The sequence below is a fragment of the Cajanus cajan genome, chromosome 8 (genome assembly GCF_000230855.2).
Source record: "Cajanus cajan strain Asha chromosome 8, NIPB_CcT2T_4, whole genome shotgun sequence".
In the NCBI taxonomy this organism is placed as follows: Eukaryota; Viridiplantae; Streptophyta; class Magnoliopsida; order Fabales; family Fabaceae; genus Cajanus; species Cajanus cajan.
This window is the reverse complement of record NC_138524.1, coordinates 7928766-7934303: the sequence shown is the minus strand read 5'-3', so window position 1 is coordinate 7934303 and position 5538 is coordinate 7928766.

Genomic DNA, 5538 nt, shown 5'->3' with positions numbered 1-5538 from the left:
CATTTAGAATGTGTTTGAGAAAATCATGAAAATTAGATTATTTTAATAATTAATTATATGTATAATTTATTAAAACAAAATAAATATTTATTTGAGTAAATTTGTTGAAAAGTGATTTCGAAATATTTAATTTTGTTTAAATACAGCAAAAAAATTAACTTTCATATAGTAAATTAACTTGAGAATAAAAAAATTTAGAAAATAATCATAAATTTCAAATTTTCATATTCATGAAAATAACTTATTTTTTCATAAAGAAAAGTTGTTTGCAAATTTAAGTTGTTATTCTAAACAATCAACTTATTTTACAAACAACTGAAGTAGGTGGAAATAATCTTTCCCAAACACATTGTCTAACTGTGTTCAGGAAGGCATTTGAGGAACTTATAAACTTCTTTGACCAAAATAAATTTGTTTATTAGTATACAAAATTATTTTAGGATCTTATTACTTATTTTCATGCATAAACTAATTGAAGTAATTATATCTTATAAGCTCTTAATTGTTTTTTTTTTCTTACTTTAAATCTTTTTATTATTATTTATAATATAGAAACCATTTTATCTATATTCTAGTCTCTCTCCTTATTAAATAAATAAATATGTCATTATATATTAATCAATTAATCTTACTAAGTATTTTTAATCCAATCAGTTAATTTATAAGTTTCTAATTTATGAAATTCTAACTTATTGTTTTCGAGTTTTCAACCAACTTATAAATTAATTTACCAAATACAACCTTAAAAATATATGAATGAAAAAAAAAAAAAGAGAAAAAATTGGAGGGGAACCAAACTCAATTTTAGTATGTCTTGAATCCAAATGCAGGGAGAGGCGAATTTTAAGATTAAATTCATAACACTTTGTATCAGACGTAGAAAAGATAAATTTAGTAAGTAATCATTTGCATACTTAAAAGAAAAAAGGCTTCAAGACTTTCTTCATATTTTTACTTTAGTTGAAAACATAGGCATTAGGCTGTCGTCTCTATGACAAATATTCTCCTCCTGTCCCTTTGTTTTATTTTAGCAGAAGTTGAGAAAAGAAAAGAAAAAATGAGGAGAGAGGGTAATTTTATGGTGTTTGTTTTAGGAGAGAAATAAAAAAGAAAGAGAAAAAAAAAAAGAGCTCACCTAAAATTAGAATCTCTTATTAAACGAGAAGAAAACCGAGAATTACATGATAAAAATGTGGGATCTACTTGCAATTACAAATTTAATTTTATTATTATATGTTTTTATAAAAATTGTTATATATATGAAGGTAAAAATGTCTTAATAAGAAGATCCATTTTCTTTCTCTTCTCTTTTCTATCCTAACCAAATTGGTGAAGAGAATATTCAGTTTTTTTCTTTCTTCACTATTTATTTCAATGCAAAATCCTTAAAAATTTATTTAATTTTTTTATTTATTCTTTCTTCTCTCCTAATTTTTTCTATCATATTTCTTTCTTTTATACTTCTCCTTATCCAAACAAAACAGTTATGTACTGCCTATATTTTACCTGAAACAAACAAATTTAATTAACATTTTTATTTATATAAAAATTATTTGTATTTTAAAAGTACAACTGATATTTTAATATTCCACTTTTAATAAAAAAAACATTTATTAATGCCCTAATTAATATCTTTAAGACACTTGCTAGAATGATTTTGAACTGTTGGTTATTTTATTGGGTGTTTTGACATATATAGTAAATTTTGAATATTTTAATATTAAATTATTATTATTTTTAAGACACTATCATTTGGTCGGCGGGTTAAAATGATGAGTCTGGACCGCAGATCACAGCCCATTTTGTCATCTCTGTTCTCAATATTGTTGAAATGTTTTATATCACTTAAAAATTGAGTTTAATAATAGTTTATAAGTATCATTTTTCTTTAACTTTCAAGACATTTTTTTAAAGATAAAATTATGACAGTTCAACAAACATCAAAACAAATAATAACTTAAACAATGTGATCTCAACGATGCTAACAAATATACCGGTCAAAACATTGGTATTAAAAAGAGAATCTAGCTACTCTTACACTTTAATCCCAATTGTGAATTTTGATATTTTTAAAAATCCCACATCACTTAAAATTCAAATATAAAAGATAATTTATAGAGTTAATCATCTATATACTATCAGTATAAATTTTTTTTACATTGACAATCAATTATATCTTTTAATTATGTTATATTACTGTTAAAAATAAATATATTTACAATAATATGACATAATTAAAAGATATAATTAATTGTCGATATAATTTTTTTTTAAAATTAATAATATATAAATGATTAACTAATTTATAAAAGTCTTGTGAGTGACTTACATTCGGTACTTAATAACATGTATCCAACTTTCATCTTATTTTCTCTTCACCAGATAACCCATGTCTTTACTTCACCAGATAATCCAAATTCTAGAGATTCAATTATTTATATTTTGCTTTCAGATTTAACGATTTCAGACTGATGATGAGGGCTAGTTAGGCGTAGGAGATTGCAGAGTGACATGACATGATGGTGGCGGCATTTGGTAGTTTGGTAATGGTGAATGCACATGTACTGATGTACAGTTGTACATGTACTGTTATTATTCAACTCTACACTGTATCTGTATCTGTATCTGTATCTGTATCGTACGGTGACCCAACTGTAACCAATCATACCACAAGTTCGTCTGTCTCTGCCTTAATTCTTTCCCTTTCACTCACTGCGGCCCCATACTCATATCAGTATCACAAATCTCAATGATTAATTAAAACCACACTCCACACTAATCTCAATCATCTCACTAACTAATAACAGTACATCACTCACTAAACTATCATCACAATATCTATGTCTTTCCACCACCATAAAATTTAATTATTTTCAATGCCTAGGGTTTAGGGTTTTGGTACATATTAAATGAGAAATACGGGATTGATTGAGAAACAAAATAGTAAAGAAAAAATATTTAATACCTTTTTATTTTTTTTAAACTAGTATATAAAAATGAATTATACATATTAAAATTTATTTATATTTAAATAGAATATTACTTACATTTGAATAACACTTTACTGAATATATTCATAGTAGGATGATAACGTTATTCATATTTAAATACTTTTTCTTCGAAAAATTGAATAACATTACTAATACTTTCAATGGAATAGAATTAATTATTCGAATACCTTAAATAATATTTTTTTTGAATATGTTTTCTTTTGATTAAATAAACTTTCAATTGTGTAATTAGTTATTTGTTTTATTTAAAATATTATTTATTTAGCTATATAATTTTTTTATTTCAATGATTAAAATTAAAACCAATTAATAACAAATATTTTTTAAAATATTTTTTTTAATATTTTTTACTGTATTATTATTTTATTCCTTTGTTTTTCTCTTTTATTTTTTTATATATTTTATCTTTTTACTTATTTCTTTCCATTTTACTAAACATACAAAATATTATTTCTTACATACATATTTTTCTTTAACCAAATAATCAAATATTCACTCTATGTCTTACCTATTTTTACCCACATATTTCTCTCAACTCTATTTCTCACTTATTTCTTTCCTCTCTACGAAATATATGGGTAATCTAATTTATGTTTAAACGTTTTTATTGTTAATTGATACTATATATTGAAACAAGTTGAGTTGTTTATATTATTTTTCCATCTAACTTTATTTTATCTTTCTACATGGTGTCTTGTATGAACTTATCTGAAGATCACTCAAAACCAATAGGATTCATTGCATTTTTTTAGTTCATATTTTATAATTTTATAAATTTTTTCATTTAAGTTTTAAAATTAAATTTTTTTTTATCAATTTTAGAATTTTATATATTTTATAACATGTTAATTGATTATTTAACTAGTTATTTAATTACTGATGTCACATAATTGCTAACATAAATTACTATCATGACATATATATAATAACCTGACATAACATATTATGTTGATAGTAAATGTAATATATTACTAATTAGTATGTCATGTTAACAACTAATTAATAATGTTAGAGAGTTAATTAATAAAATGATAAAATGTGTTAAATTTTAAAATTTGAATAATAAAATATTTTTTTTTCTGTTTTATATTTATTATTAAAAAGAATGTAATGAACTATAATCACTTTCTAAAGAACATTATTATAAATAAATAATAATTAATATTATATTAAAAAGCTAACCTAATATATATTTTGAATTTTTTTAATACGATATATAAAGAATATATAATTTCAAAAAATTAGGTAAAAACATATATGAAATCTTAAAATATTGATAGGAAAAACAAGTGGTGACAGAGGAGCAGCCATGCATATAACCCACTCATACTTCTATATTCCATATTTTATGTGCGCTTACGATTGTGATTGTTATATCACATCATCGCACTACAATTCAAACTTTATATGATAACTTGTCTTTATTATATAAACAATTCATAAAATGTTTTGTTAATAATTATTGTATATCCTGTAAACATTAAACATTAATACTTTTTTTTTTTCATTAATTCCAAATGGGAGACATGTGAATGCGAAAGTAAAAGTAAAATACGTAATAACAATGCCCACAGGTTTCAACCTCAAAAGCCTCCAACCTTTTAATGCCACATAATATTACTAGCCACTGAAAATGCTTGTGACAATCAAATCCTTAACCAGTTACAAGCTTTTAAAGTGATGTCCAAATATTTATATCCATTTCGATCGTTTCAATGAATCATTGCGATGTAGAAAACAACAAAAAGGCTGTGTTTTATGGTTATATATATGTTTCTTAATTTGTGTGCTTCATGGCTCATTGCTATGTTTCTATGCGAGTACTTATTAATATATGCTTCACTTTCTTACAACGAATTTTTAATCTATTTTTCATCACATTATATATCAAATTTATTATTATTTTTTTTTTTTAAATTTAGTTTTAGTTCTTTCATCCTTCTGTACTAATTAACACCAAAATAGGATTTGCAATTTTTTGTCTCTATATACGCTGGCTATGCACGAGCGTCAAGTGGCACAACCTAACGCCCCCACATGATAAAATTATTGTATGTAACATTACATACTATAATATTAAAATAAATTAAATACTTTTTAGTCTATCGATAAATTTATGGCTTATATTTAAAAAGATTATTTCAATTTTTTTTAATGTTATTCATACAAAACTCATTTATTATAACAAAATAAATTATTCATAAATTAAAATTAGCTAAGGCATGAATTATAAGAAATTAAAAACATATTAAAGCATGTTGAAATAATAAATTGGCTAAGGAGTAGGAGTATACGTTAACGTTAGGCTCGTTTTCTGTCCTCTAAGCTCTCATTCCAACAAAACAAGATAAGCCACAGTCCGTGACAGTTATTATTATCTGTACCATTTTACTTCGAAGTAAGTTCATTAAAATAACTAAAATACGTACTTATAAGTATATCTTTATTTTTCTTTTATCTTATCTTTATCTCAAACTCCATCAAAAACAAGATAGACTTAAATAAAGCTTAAATATATTTGTCGCTC